This window comes from Cricetulus griseus, chromosome 2 (assembly GCF_003668045.3).
Source record: "Cricetulus griseus strain 17A/GY chromosome 2, alternate assembly CriGri-PICRH-1.0, whole genome shotgun sequence".
NCBI lineage: Eukaryota > Metazoa > Chordata > Mammalia > Rodentia > Cricetidae > Cricetulus > Cricetulus griseus.
The window spans coordinates 45967466-45983729 of record NC_048595.1 but is presented as its reverse complement, the minus strand read 5'-3'; positions in this window follow the sequence as shown (position 1 = coordinate 45983729).

Here is a 16264-nt window from a genome sequence, read left to right as displayed (position 1 = left end):
TGTGTGTGTGAAGGTGTGTGTGTGTGTGTGTGTGTGTGTGTGTGTGTGTGTGTGTGTGAATGCTCACGAATGTGTTTGCACAGGCCCTGGGAGAGGGGGAGTTGGTGTATAAGATCCATTGTAAGGAATTGGATCCTGCAATTCTGGAAATAAACATATTTCCAGTTATGTGTTAAATCACACACACACACACACACACACACACACACACACACACACACACACCAATGCCAATGCTTCAATTCTGGTTCCTCTATGAATTCTGGTATAAAAGTCACCAGTTTGAGACCAAGTAGAAGCTGTGGTTGAGTTTGAAATCAGGAAAAACTGATAACCCGCTTAAGCAGAAAGATAGCAAGAAATGTGGCCTTAGCCTTTGTGTGTTTCTTTAGGCCTTCAACCAACTGGAGGAGGCCCACATGTACTAGCAGGGACAGCATTCATTCTCAGTCTCAAATTTTAATGTCATCTGTAAGCATTCTTACAGAGTACTCAGATAACCAGATATTTAGACATCCTGTGACCCAGTCAAGTTGACATGTAAAATTAACATATGATACAAACAAAGTCTTTATCATAGTGGATCCCAACCAAAACAATGGTTGCAAGAATCATTCTTAGGTGGATTCCCATAATACCATAAGAAGTAGCTACCCGGTGTGTTTGCAGCTCTATGTATAAAACAAGCATATCCACATAGATGTTTGGAGCAAGTGGTTTTCTCATCTCTTATTTCACACATGGTAACTCAGATGGGTATTTGAAATACATTTCACTTTTGCCTTCCATTTTTGATATGGGTCATTAAAGGTATAGAGATGTAAGCTCACTTGTCCAAAAAGAACCACAGAAACTGGGGCCAGCCACACCAGCCAGAGCTTCCTGTCTGATCTTTCTACCATACTCCAGTTCATTGCTTATTTATTATTGGCAAAAAACCATCCACCACTATCTGTCCCCCTCTCCTGACCATTAGCAATTTTCTGATCTTATGACTATCTATTGCTATATCTAAATATAGAGAAGGCACAAATTAACAAGAAAATCTGAGAGATATATTTGTACTTAATGCTACTAACAGGCAATATAATTACAAGAGAGCTGAGAGTGTTGCTTGACAAACAAATTAATAATAAAAAAAACCTCTTATGCCACTCTTGCGTATAAATTATATCACAGAAGGCAAGAAGAGGCTGTGCTTGACAGTTGTGAGATAACAACCTTGAAATATATCTGCATTATGCAAGGGGTTTTCGAGGTCTGTTTTGGGATATAGTTAGAGACTATGCTAATCAACTACCTAATGGTCATATTTTTGCAGGATGCATCCTTATTTCTTTCAAGGCCAAGTTCCAAGGCCACAGCTGAAAACTACTTAGTTCTGTGTAAGGGTCCTCATTAATTTACATGTTTGAAACTATCAAACCTGCCCAGTAAGTTGGAAGTTGTTATATTAGTATATAGTTTTTTTTAAATCTCATAATATTTTAATAAACTTATAGCAACTAGTTTATATAAATTATTATTTCCCTTTCTCCTATGCTTCATAATTCATTCATTTGACTACTTGTTGAAGGTGATCTTTAGTGAGAGCTAAAGTTACTGAGGCAAGCTCTAATCCTGTTTTAGTGGCTCATCACTTGGGTGTTCTCAACTCTGGCTGTGCATTAGATCACTCAAGAAAATTTAAAGAAAGCAACATCCAGACCCCAACTCAGAGAATTGCATTCATCTGGTCTGGGAACAGGTCAGGCATTGGTGATTTCTAGAAGCTTCCCAGGGCATGTTAACATGCAGAGTCCACCAGCTGCTAGCACATCCAGTTATACAGCTAGATGGGGTACATTATTTTAAGGACAGTAGGGGAAATGTGTGTTTTTGGCTGTGGAATGGGTATAATTTTACCTTCTTACCTTGTAGGAGCTGTTATACTTGAAGACATTATAGAAAGTTGTTTTTATTTTAATTTTGGAATAAAGCTTCATTATGTTACTTGGTTTCTATTTTGAAGGGTGACAGATAAGCAGAGAAGGAAAATTAAGTGCACAGGTAAACACACACATGCACACACACATGCACACACACACACACACACACACACACACACACACACACACACACACACACACGCACGCACGCACACACACACACAGCACCACCACCACCACCAAAAGTGCTTGGGGAAAAGATCTGTGTCTTCAGAGAATATGGGTTTGTTTGGTTAGACTGAAGTACTGAGAGTAAGAATATAGTTAATTCTAACAAAGCTCATTCAGGGAAATAAATTATGAATGAAGATGATGGTGGTGGTCATAGAAGTAAAGACTGAAACTTTGAAAGGATACTAAGGTAAAACAGAAGTAAATTTCCAAAGTTGTGTTATGCAGCTATCTAGAGAAGACGGCCTACAGTCAATAGAATAGGGAAGGAGTACATGAGTAGTGCAGATTCTGCTTGGAGAATTCTTGAAAGTTACTATTGTCCTTTATGGAATCTATCCCCAGCTACACCTAGAGGTGTCTTCTTTTAGGTATATCTCAACCCAATCAAATTGATAATCAGGATTAGCCATCTCAGTCAAGTTAGGCCAAATAAAATACATCATTGATATTAACCTTGCCTGTTTTGTTTTGCCTTTTAAAATGTGGAAACTAGGACATAGAAATTTGCATTCATGTCTCACATTTAGGGTCTGTGTTATATTTTCTTTAGCCATCTTTGCTCTGAAGTCCTCACGGTTACCCTCCTGACCAAGACCTTGCCTTAAACCTTTAAAAGCCCCGGAGGCCCTAAAACAGGCTTGCCAGACTCTGGATGCAAGCAGGACCTCTCTTGCCTCTCTTCCTTTCCTGTGTGACACCCAGTCCAAGGTTGGCAGAGGACAGAGAGACAAAAGGGAACACAACAATAGTTAGCTCAGGCCACAGGTGGATGAGAGAAACAAATGGGGGCCTTGATTGGCCCTGACCTCTGCTTGCCCTCAGGTGGATTTTCTTTCTCTACAGGGGCCAAAACACAGATAAGGGAGAGCAACATTAAATCATGGTTAGACTTTGTTTTATTAGGACCAGATGTTCTCATTCCTGAGTTGAAATTGAATTCGTAACTTAAAAACAAAAGGTAGACAACTGCCTGTTGTCTAAGAGTCAGAAAAAACGTCATGGAGTTTGAATCTCAGGGTAGGAAAGACTATTCCACTAAAGATATTTATTTTCTGGTCCATTATTGATTCTGAACTTTTACTATGAGAAATTTAAAGTGTACATTACAATAGAAAGAATATTTAAACTTACATACACATACATTTTTACTGACTTTATTTTATCTAATTTGCTTCTCTAGGGAATAAGGATAGGACTGAAGTATTTTAAAGCAAATCCTGGGTATCTTATTATTATATGCATAAATACCATGATATATAGTGGATAAGTATTTTTCTTCTACTATAATTTATCTAATTTTAAGAAGATGACAAGTAAGAAGTAAGTATATTCAGATATATCATGAGTTGTACCTTTTGATACATTGTATCAATATTAACGTGCAATTACAGGAGGCTTGAGAGAGTTTGTCCTCTACTGAAGGTCACTGTGGGGAAGGAATTGAAAAAAGTCCCTGGAGATACATCTGGCACTTAAGTCAGGTCTACCCTCTAAACATTTGGTGGGCTTGTTCATTTATATCCCAGGGGGCCCATCAGAAAAGCTTGAACTTGGCTTCTTGAGTCTCTCTAGCACCTCCAAGAAATTGCCTTTTCATTTATATTCACATCCCAAGGAGGAAATTCTTAACTATCAATTGTCTTTTCATCAGCCACTAAGCTTAGATGTCTTCTTGATGTGACCGTTTGGCTTGATGTGACTTAATGTCGTAGAGAGGCCTTGAAATGCATGGGGGGTGGGGGAAGACACAAAGGGCAGGCAGATCCTTGAGGCATCCAGGACTTTGAATTAGATGCTTAGCTTACAAAGGAAGATTTGCAGACTCTTCCCAGGGACTCTCCAGTTTCTCAGAGAGGGCAGTGGGTGGTCTGAATCCTCAACCATGATGAGTTCTTCCACCCCTAGGAAGGTACCCTTCCTACGTTCTTGGGCACAGGTTTACTTTCTAAGAGGAAAAAGAGGATTGAACCACCTGCTCTTTGGCTCTGGTTCCAGTTCTGTGGCTGCTTCTGTGAACAATGCAAGTCTCAGATGTAGTCACATCGCCTTGGCTGAAGGGCGGGGGGGACTTCATCTTCTGATTCTCCCATCTAGCTCATTCCCTTTTGACAGTTCAGACACACCCCTCCACCTGTTTGTCTCAGCCAAGTCTCCAAGCGTTGCTTTTATCCACGCCTATTTGTCTTTAGACTTCCATTCTCTTGGGCCACTTCTCTGGCCACTCGCTATCCTGGTTTTGGTCTTTTGTCCACATTGATGCTTTTCCACTTTCTCCAGGCATCATCACATCTTATCTGACTTTTCTGTTTCAGCCCATGGTCTCATGGAGTTTTACTCTGCTCTAGAAGTCTTCTTTCCGGGACTTCTACTGGGAAACCTAGAGCTCCCTTAGTTCTACTACTTGTGAAGCATGTAAACTGAGGTACGTGGGTCAATCTCTCCACTCTTCAGTTTCCTCATCAATTTCAGAGATGAAGTAACTATGTTAGATGGTTTTTACTAAGAATTATACACGTCAGACTCCACAAAGCACTCTCAGCATTGACTGGCAGCAATTGTTTGGGTCCTTCACACATGTTCAGCTTTGTGCCTGAAGTATGACAGCCATACAGGAAGACTGGGCCTGGAAGACATGGGTCTCATCCACACACTGGGTTCAAACCAGTGTTTTCTATAACCCTCAAAGCCATATACTTGAGCTCAGGGTAGTCATTTAAGTTTGTTTGTTCTCACCTCCACAACACTTGATTTCATAGGTAAATGTCATCTGGGTGCTGCTAGAGAGCCTGTTTGTTTGTTTGCTTGCTTTTTCTCAGGGGACTTCTTAATGCCAAGTTCCTTTGCTCAGTTTCTCACTAGGATCATCCCTGAAAACCATTGAGAAGAGGGTTAGTGGACAGCACCCACTTTATTCTTTCTCGAGGAAGAAACGTAGGCTGAAGTTGTGATTCCAGCTGAAGTCCATTTGTTGGAGATATCGTTGAGTTTGTCTTGATTAAATGCTGCTGCTGCTGCCACCACTGCTGCTGTTCATATTATGGAACATTCCATTGCATTCTTATGAGATAGCTCTGTTCTCAGCTTATGGTCTAGTGAAGAAGCTAAAATGTATTCGAGCGCCTTGCAGGAATCCCAGAGTTAATGGCTGTTAGAAAAGCAGAAGAAAGTTATTTTAAGCATTAATGGCCATGGCTTCCTGTAGAAGTGGTAGTTAAGAACTTCCTTGAAGATAGGGGATAAAAGGCAAGGCTCCTTATTATGTGGAGTAGCTCAGGTCTATGCTGCCTGGGCTGTGGGTGGACAAGACCTGTGCTGCTGAATTATATTTCACCAGCTTCAGGCTACCGCCTGGGCTCCGGTGGGACAAGCGGGGATTGTGAAGGCTCACGGAGGGTTTTTCCAGAATTTGTGTAAGTATTTACTACTTTTAGAAGAAAATTAACTGAAAACATTAAAAAGGGAAGGGGTAAGATTTGGCAGCTTTTCAGGGGTGGCTATTGATATTTGGGATTAAGATATTTGGATTTGGATTTAAGATAATAGAATCATTGCTTTTAAGACTGGGATTAACTGCAGTAGTCACTCAGTATAATGATCCAAGCTTTACTCTAGGACAATGGACCTGTATGTAGCAGCCCATATTTTTTTCCTATCTATCTATCTATCTATCTATCTATCTATCTATCTATCTATCTATCATACTGATTGCAGTTTCCCCTCTCTCCTTTCCTTCCAGTCCTCCCCATCCTGCTCCTTTCTCTTCAGAAAAGGGCAGGTCTCCCATGGATATCAATCAGCCATGGCATAACAAGTTGCAATAAGAACAGGCACTTCCTCTCCTGTTAAGGCTGAATAAAGCAACCCAGTAGGAGGAAAGGATCCCAGAAGCAGGTAACAGAGTCAGAGGCAGCCCCTGCTCCCACTGTTAGGAGTCCCACAAGAAAACCAAGCTACATAACTGTAACATACGTGCAGAGGCTTTGCAGATTCTTACTTGCTTATTTCTAATGGTAGAGGCCACTGTACATAGCAAGAACATTAAGAATGTTCAGATACAGTAGGAAAAAAAATGATGGACTGAGTACCAGCTAGGTCTGCAATTAAATTGACCTTATTAGTTGGGTTTCAGATTTCTTATTTACAAAATGTAGACAGTATTACCTACCCCATGCTCTCCTTTTGTGCATATATATACATATAGTACACACATATACATTTATGCATATATGTACACATATAAAGAAACAGCATAAGAAATATATCTGGCTTAGTATAATCACTTACTGAATGGTAATTTATAGTAGGTAGCCAATAAATATTAATTTATGTTCTTCTTCCTGGGCTAAATATTTTCTTGCCTTCTGGGGTTGACAAATGTACCATATTATTGATGGGGTAAAAGCTATTAATAAAGCTATAAACACAAAAACACCATTTTATTCCTTTTCTAGTTTCTAAATTTAATGCCTAACATTATAGCTGTGAAATTATGGGCATTTGTTCCAGTGGCAAATAGGACTTCTATAGCTGGCCAAAAGAACTTTTCCATAATTTAAAAATAAATAAAATATGAATTGCCATGGCAATCTGAATTACCATTCATTTTTTGGCTATTGGAATGACCTGAGACATTTTAGCATCTTGCACTATTAGAGCCGGGAGTCATCTTAGAAATGGTCATACCTGGGCCATTCATTTCATGGCTGAAGAAACTGAGGCCCAGAGCTCTAGGTCACACTGCTAGTTTGTGGTGTGGCTGAGACCTACATTGGTCTCCTAACTCTAAATCTTTTCATGGTGTCACCTTGTCTCTCCAGAGAATCACATTGTCATATGACACAATAATGTCCCTGCTGCATGTCCAATAATTGCTGATGCAACTGGCATTTTTCTCGTTTATGCACCATCTCCTGTCATGCATCTTACCCACATGGGCACCACAGCACAGTGGGATTTGGGGTTTCTCAGGGAAGAGTAGAAGGTGTTTAAAAGAGGAAGGATCATCCATGTGATTAGAAAACGAGAAGTGTGACTACAGAAGCCTTTAACACCATTCGACTCCCTCCCAAAGAAGTGATTGTTGAGAATTTAAATAGAGACTGAGGTCTAGCAAAGACAATGCAAGCATATTTGCAAAGATACACTGGCTCAGATATTCTGGAACACATTTGCACCTCCTAATGCAACAAGCAGCTGTAGTGGAAGGACAGAGGACCCCATGTTCATTCAACTGCAGGCCATCTTAGCACTTAGAGTTCTGAGTACAATGCAGATGTAGTCAGGAAGGAAGGTTAGGAAGCTGCCTCCAGATACGTGATTCTAGACCTGAATTCTACGTGATACGGGAAGAGGGTGAGCAGTCGTAATGGCAGTTTGAGGTAATGAAACCTTGCTGGAATCAGTCATTCTTCACACATTCACCCGCCACATGCCACTTACAGGGTTGGTATCAGGAACCACATCCTACTTGTTCATTTAGCTGCTCAACAATCATGCCATATGCTTTCAAGCTTAGATCTCATGACCCTTAGTCATTGGTTATGCTTTTATCTCTTCACTCGGTAAAATGTTTCAGAGTCATCCTATGCCAGGTGTGCTGCTCCACAGTGACATCAACACTTCCAACTTTTCTGGCTAAGACAATTGGAAACAGGACTCTGTCCTCTCAAGCCAGGCTGGACCTCCTTCCAAGCCTACTGCTGTCCATAAATTCAGAAGAGAGCACTGTCATGGCTGCTGGCAACTGGATTGAAAACCAGCTTTCTCCTAAGCAGAGACAGTGTTCTAAACTGGAATTTGTGGCTCCTTTTAATTCACAGCACTGCCTTTTATTCTGCAAACTGTCTCTTTCATTTACTTTCTCCCTGAGTAGCTGGCAAATTCCATTAGCATAGATACTCTGTGTACTCATCTCTATGCCCCCTCTTAAGACCAGCCCTCGTATATTTTTCATGATTCTTACTTTGTGTCCCATGTCTTCCTTCTTTCTTTCCTTCATCCTCCTCCATCTTTCCTTCTTCCTCTGTCAGTACTTTCTTGTTCTTTCGATTCCTTCTATCTTTTGCCCTTCTCCTCTCTCATTTTTCTTTCCTAAATATAGCCACTGTCTTTGTCGAATTGCACTGGGATCTGTGAGTTCTACAATCCTTGACTTTATGGAACTTAAAGCTGAGAGATAGACTAGAGCTGTGGGCCATAAGATAACACAGTACTAGCTAGTGAGTGGCGGAAGGGGGCATTGGCAGCTCAAAACTAGACTCAAAGCTGAGATGGGATGGGGTAAAATGGCATGCATTGAAGTGTTCAACAGTGAGAGTTTGCCACACCTCCCCCAAAATGAGGCATGCTGAAAGAGACAGGTCTATGCAGAGAGTATGGTTGCAGCAAGTTCATTGTCTTAGTTGCTTGCCATTTTGCTATGACAAAATGCTCTGACAAAAACATGTTAAGGAACAGATCTTATTTTGGCTTACAGCCCAAGGATTCAGTGCATCAAAAAGTCCTGGTATCAGAGTTTTAGGCAGTTGACCGTTTTGCATCCATAGTCAGGAAGCAGAGTATGATCGATGAATATTGCTATTCCACTAGCTTTTCCCTTTATGTACAGCTGACGATCCAAACATTCTACTTTCAGCGTGGTTCTTCCCACTTCAGTGAACCCAATCAAGATAATTGCTCTTAGCCATGGCCATAGGTTAGTCTAATCTAGGTAATCCCTCACAGAGATTTCCAGAGACTAGCTTCCTCATTGACTCTAGGACCTGTCAAGATGACAGTCAATACTGACCATCACAAATCACATCCAGAGAGATGTGAACTGGAAAGTTATTAGTGTACATTATAGCTAGAGTCTCAACACCCAGTTGATATCTGTTTATTTCTAAACCCCTAGTCTTAGAAATTCCATTGCAACTGCACAAGTTTTTCTTGACCACATGTGTCTTTGAGATCTAGGCAAATGCACATTTTCCGACCTGGGGTTTACAAGCCAAGGTTTCAGTTCTATATGCTAGCCTTACCCTGTGAAATCAGGAGCTACTAGAGCCCTGATTTGTGTGCCACAGCACACAAACCTCCAAATACCATAGCAGAGAGTCATAAGCTCTCACATGCCTCCCCCTAACTTCCAAGTTGATCCCATGTAGCAGGTGGTACACCTATAGTTTAGAGATGGAGTTACAGAGGCCAGTGGAGGCTGAGTGATTTCCCCAGCAAGAGCTAATTTTGAGCTCACATCTGTCCAGCTGTAGGTATCCTTCTGCCTTTATGTTTGTAATGTGAGAGGCAAAAGGAGTAGAGGCAGCCAGGGTGTCAGCTCTGCATGGTATATACTGGAGCATACCCAGACTTGGGGGTGGGGCAGTGTTCTGAGGACTCACTGCCACCTCAGCACTGAGGCTCCCATAATTCTCTGGGATCTGGCCCTGCCTTGGCACAGGTGGCAGTGCTACTTGGCAAGAGCAGAGTAATGGGTTTCCAACATAGGCGTTTAAATAGTCTGTGCCTAATTGCACAGCCCTTGTGCTGATGAGACATTTGTCATGGGCTTTCTGCCAAAGTGAGATCCAGGTGTCATTCTGGGTATCCTTGATCAGACGTGCTCAAAGTGATGGTATGGTTCAGAAGGCCAGCTCCATGCAAGAATGCACAAGCAGGGGACTGGGAAAGGTATACTGTGGAGGGACAGATCTGCCATCCATTGTCCTGCTGCCGGCATGGCTACTGTGAGCTTGGGCAGATGACTCAATCTTCCATAGCTTTGTCTTCATGATCTGTGAATAAGAGGAACTACTAAGGCATTGGCTGAGGCATGTCTTGAAGACCCCAACTCTGTACAAACTGCCCAATACAGAGACTGGTGTGTGGGAGGTCTGGGTTAGGGCAGTTCCTTTTATGTCTCATTAAGCATCCATTATTCCATCTTAAGCTTAGTGAAGACTGGAGTTGTGACTACCTTGTTCATTGTTGTGTTCTCATTTCTGGCATTGGAATCATACATAGTAGTTTTAGATGGATGATTGAGAACTATTGTATAGTTGCATCTGACAGATATGGTGGTTGGTTGGCAAATGACAGTAGACACAGTTAGTGTGAGCAGTTCACAGAGTATCTACCATATAATAAATGAGGATGGGGGGGGGCAAGGCTAAGTAAGGAAGATGAGGACAGTTTTGAATGTGTCCAGGAAGATTTAAATAATAGACTTAAAAATTGTGCATAGGATGTTCTGTGGAAAGGTGGTCAGTTGTGCTTATTTTTAGTATCATCCAAATAGCTACCAGCAGGTGACAACACACTGACTAAAACCACAGGTCACTATCTCTAACTCATAACCCCTTTCTTTCTTTCTTTCTTTCTTTCTTTCTTTCTTTCTTTCTTTCTTCCTTCCTTCCTTCCTTCCTTCCTTTCTTCCTTCCTTTCTTCCTTTCTTTCTTTCCTTCTTTCTTTCTTCCTTCCTTTCTCTCTCTCTCAATCTCTTTCTTTCTTTCTTTCTTTCTCTCATTTTTGGAGGGGAGGGGGTATCAGACAGGATCTCACTATGTAACTCTGGCTACCCTGGAACTCACTCTGTAGATAAGGCTGGCTTTGAACTCACATAGATCTTCCTGCCTCTGCCTTCCAAATGCTGGGATTAAAGGCATGCACCACCATACCTGGCACAACCTTGTAAATTTCTTGTAAATGACACTTTACTAGAATTTAGCCATGCCCAATAATTTATATGATGTCTAAGCTATTTTCATGCTATAAGTTTAGAGTAATGTTTCAAAAGTCATATGATTAGTAAAAACTAACCCTAACCCTTTATGAAAAGAAGAACAAAGCCTATTCTGTCACCCTATCTGAACACCAATGAGATCTCCTATTGCATAGAGAAAGATAAAATCTGCTTCCTTGGCTCAAGAGCAAATACCTGGGGACCCAACGTTCTTTCTATCTCACTCAGCTCCACCATGCCCAGTACCCTGACCCTCTCCTCCACCACACTGTTTGTATCTCTTCATTGTTGCAAGATGACAACAGTAAACAGATCTCTGTTGTATCTGGGAATGACACACTCCAATGCAAAGTAAGGCCCCATCTTTTTCTTGCAGAAATGTCACAGTACCCACTCTAGTCTCAGTCCCATGCCCTTGCAGAGAAAACTGTATTAATGGACTGGCTTTGAACCTACAAAGCTCAAGCCTGCCCATGCATTAGAATGACCTCAAGACTTTTGAAAATAGAGTCTGCATAAGACCTAGCTATCAGACTTTTAAAAGTATTCTTGTGATTCTAGTGTTCAGCCAAGAGGACATGGCCACTGAAACAGATTAATAATTTTGGGGATACTTAGGTGCTACAAGCACACTCATCATGACTGGTCCAGTGTCCATGGAGAGAACAGTAGCTAGCAGTCATGCGTAGTGGGTTCCTGCTTAGGACATGATCAATAGAGGGGTGGGGGAAGTCTTGGAAGCTGGCTGGACTAGACAAAATATTTATATAGTGAAGGCCAAAATCAATATCATCAAAAACAAATTGTGACCAACTAGAAAAGCCACAGTCAGTGCCAAGAAACAGCTATGTGTCAGATCTGGGGTGCAGACAGAAAGAGGAGATAGGAAAATGTTCCAGGTATGAGGGTGTATGAGCAAATGGGGAGTGAGGACAAGGGTAAGGCATTTGGATATAGGGAACAAAGAGGTCAGATGTGATGCTTGGCTTTTCTGAAGAGGATATAGTTGCTTTGTAGGCCCAAGGGCCATGTGGCAACATAGTGGCCATGACACACATGTCCCCATCTTGGGCCTATGGGCTCCATTTGGCATTGTTCAGACTGGCAGAGCTAAAGCCAAATATATAATTAGGGAGCTGCATCCGCTGCTTCCTTTTTGACTCTGGCTTTCTCGCTTGAGATGCCAAAGGAGCCTGTAGCTTTGCTGATTAGAAAGCACCAAACCACAAAGGCTCAGGAGGTCTGACATTGTGCGAGCTTGGCCACCATGAAGTTGTTCAAGTTACTCTCTAGTAACCACTGTTGACACGTCCCTGTGCCTCCATTCTTTGTTTTTTCCCTTTTCTCTTGGGATCCAGGCCCAACACTGTCAGCCTTCCTGTTATGTCCCTCCCTCATTCAGTTGTTACACTGCCATCCCTTCAATCATATATTCAGCCACTCAATAGATGTTCATATAGTGCCCTCTGAATGCTAGGCCCCACATGGTTTACTCTCAAGGCCTGAGGTCATAGACCTTTAAATCCACTGCCAGCAGACCCACTGGTAGGAAAGAGAGAGGAGAGAGGGGGAGAGAGAGAGAGAGAGAGAGAGAGAGAGAGAGAGAGAGAACGGAACTATGGGGCAAGACATACTTGCAGTATGACCTTTCCAATCTGAATCTAGGTGCTGTGGGTAGCGAAGAATGCATTCCCCGGGGGGCCACATCTGAACCTGCCATCTCTGTTTGGTCTAAAATTCCCAAGTCTATGAAATCAGCCTCCTGAGCACCCTGCCATGCCTGCTTAGTCACCTATGGGTTCTCTGGGGGATAAACACCTGCAGCATTTGAGGTTTGACTCAATTGCATAACCCCATTCAAAAAGAGGTCTCCTGTGAGTATTTTGTTATTCCTTCCCTTGCTCTGTCCATGAAACTCACAGTGACCCTCATGAATCTGAAATTGAAAGGGAGCTCCCCTTTTACTTCTTCTGACAGGGTAGAAATAATACAAGCCTTGGGTCAGACAGCTTATTTCACAGTAGGGTTTTCCCAGTTTGCCAGGTCTCGGCCCTCAGCACATTCCTTAGCTTCTCTAAGCTTTATTTTCTATTTTGGAGCAGAAATAACTCAGCACCGTCCACTTGTGAGGATGTCATGGGACCAGAGGAATAATGCATATTTGGAATTCGTTAAGTTTCGAGGCCTGGCACATCATCCCCATGACATGTTGGATAAGATAGCTATGATTCCTAATTGTGTTATTACCAGTGATGAGTGAGTGAGTCAATGCTCACACCCGGACATCCTTTTTAAAAAGGAGCAAGGGCAAGCAGAGCAGAGAAGAATCATACTTTGTGTGTCTGTTTCTGCAGTGTGAGGATACCCACTGTGAATGACTCTCAGCTAGGATGCCACTGGATGAGGGGCTAAGGAGTGCCGTGCATAGTTGACTCTTCTGTCATGAATCCATTCCAGCAGACCACTGATTAGTATTAATGTCACTCAAGTAAAGCAGGTGACGATGGGACAGAAGCAGGGTAGCTCTGGCTTGGAGACAACCACCCAGATGTTGTAGGAAGGAATCTCTGCCAGACAGTGCCTGGCACGACTGTCTGCCAGGCTCTTTGTTGGGCATGATCTCTAGTCAGTTAATGAGTCAATACCTGTGAGTAGGGTAGTTACTGTGAAAGAAAGAAGCCCAAGGGAGCTGTCAGGATATGTGGCTTGGGATAGTAAGAGCCTGTGTCACCTGTCTGGCCTATCATGGTTTGGATTCATTGATAACTCCACACTTTGGATCCCCATTGCTTTTCCAAGGTGAAATGAGTAATGGCAACTCTGCCACATGAGTTCACTTGGGAGATTTCCCACTCATTTATTTGGCCCTCACAGCAGGGTATTGTTACCTCTATGTTTGAGAAAAACAAATAGAATCTCCATTACACAGGGTAATTTAACAAAGGCTACTGTAACAAATAATCTTGAAGCCCCAGTGGCTTCACATAGCACAGTTTATTTTTCACAGCACAGTATGAAGTGGTTTGGAGGTCTCTCCCCTTAGGAGTAACTCAGGAGTTCTGTTGGCCCCCTGACTCTTAGGGAAGTTGACAAATGAAGTCTTTTCATATGCTAAGGAAGAGAACAGTGAAGTGTCAGCTTTAGCCAGGTCAGACTGGCATTGGATAACTGTAGTCAGTCCAGGTGTGGTCTCTGAACTCTCTACAGTCTCCCAAATGCCTCCCCACCCCACCCCCTTATTGCTTGTTAGTAGATCCCTTTGTTTAGGCTTCTTTAGCAGACTGCTATAGACAGACTAAAGTTCACACCATTCATTTCCTATGGCTACAGCATCTAGGAAGCTCCAGGTTAAGGCACTGGTACATCTGATGTCTGGCTCACTTCTGGTTTGTAGAAGACTGCTGTCTCCTCGTATCCTCACACGTGGAAGACAGCACAGAGCGAAGGCAAGTTCTCATATCTCTTCTTACAGGGGCACAGATCCCATTCACAAAAGCCACACCCTAATGGCCTAATCACTTACCAGAGTCACCATCTCACAGCACCAAACTGGGTGGTGGGTATCGGCACGTGGATTTGGAGGACAGGTACAATCATACAGTCCATACGGAATCTCAGATGAATGAACCTAGAAGAGATTTCCGAAGAAGCTAAGGGGTGATGCAGATGTGGTAGGGAAGGCAGCCTAAGTCACTTCATGGAGTCAAGAGCCTCCTGATCCTCTTCAGATTCTGAGGAAGAAGGAAGGCTTTGCCGGGTTAAGGATCTGAGATTAGGAGGTTGGTTTGTCTCAGCTGCTGTAGATAGTTGCCCTGGCTATGTCTAAATGGGTCCAAAGATCTGTATTCTTCTTCTCCATGCTCTGGACCTGTGATATCAGACCTGCACTGCAAGGTCATTGCCTCTCCTCAGACCAGACTGCAAGCTCCTTGGGAACAGACACTCTCTGTGTGCGATCTATGTAGTCCATGATCTTTGTACAACCTTAGATAAATAAACAAGCAGTCGATTACTTACTTGATAAGCATTCATTTTTATAAAGATATTTTTTTAATCTAAAAATGGAGCCATCAGTACCTCCTGACAATTAAATAAGTGATTTAAAAATTTTTCATACTGAGGTTACAAGTAGTTTTTATTGTTCTCTGTGTTAGTATTAGTTGCTTGGAAAGCTGTGTTGAGAAATATTTGAGATTTCCTTTTCTCCGGGAGTGTGGAATGGGGAGGGTGTAATTGATAGATTGGTGATGTCTGCAATAGGCATGGAGGGGGGAGTAGCATACGCGGTGTGTTTCTGTGAACCCTGCAGGGCTAGTCCAAGTTGGAGCATCAGTAAATGTTAGTTGAGTCAAGTGGAATTTAAACATAGTCATTGTGCCTCTCTCAATTTTTAAGCAAATAATTGAAGTGGAATATAAAGAAACTGAAATGGGATATAGGGAAATTAACATGGAAATCATATTGCGGGCACTTGACAAACTAATTAAACTGGGAAATGCTGCTAGATTTTTTTGGTGCATAAACATTCCTCTTCTTTTGCAACAAGGGGGTAACAGAGACAAGTGTGCAAATTACACTTTTATGTGTGTGCTCTTCTAAGCATGCGCGGCACTTAGAAGAAGCGTCTGTTGTTTCTCGAGCAGGGGAGTCTAATTGCTCTGAGAATTCTTGGGATTTTGTCAGATATGTGAACTTTTCCCTGAATGAAGGCGAAGCAGAATGTTTCTTTCTGTAATAAAAGAATGCAGCTGCTTTCCCATCAAGTGTGTGGCCTGGAGCCTCAGTGTTTTCATCTCTAAGGTGGGACTAATCCTGCCAAATTTAGGGTTGCTGTATGGATTGGAGGAGAGAATGGACGTGAGTGTTGGGGATGCATGCCTGACTGCTGAGACTAGAATCCTAGGTCTGCCCCTCTGTAAGCTGAACAAATTCACTTCTCTTTTCTGTGTGTTCCTTTCCCTAAAAAATTAGAGAAAATAGCTTGGTGTGTGGTGATGGCTCACACCTTTAATCAAGCATTTGAGAGGCAGAGGCAGGCATATCTCTGTGATTTGGAGGCCAACCTGGTCTATAGACGAGATCCCAGATAGCCGGAACTGTTACACAAAGAAACTTTGTCTCAGAAAAGAGGGGAGGGGAGAAAATAATAAAAGCAGCCTTGTAGAGTTGTGCTAGAAACCAAGACTTGAAAAATACAAGTCAGTGGGAAGTTGGCACAGTTATTCTGTTAACTATTATCACATAAAAGGTAGCTACTTCACTCGATGTTGCGTTTCTTGGAAATATCATGCACTATGAGGGGTGTTACAGTGGGACCAGTGACAAGTAGAATATGCTCATTTCTGTCAGGGATTTAATGTCACAGTAGAGGTAAATAGAGATG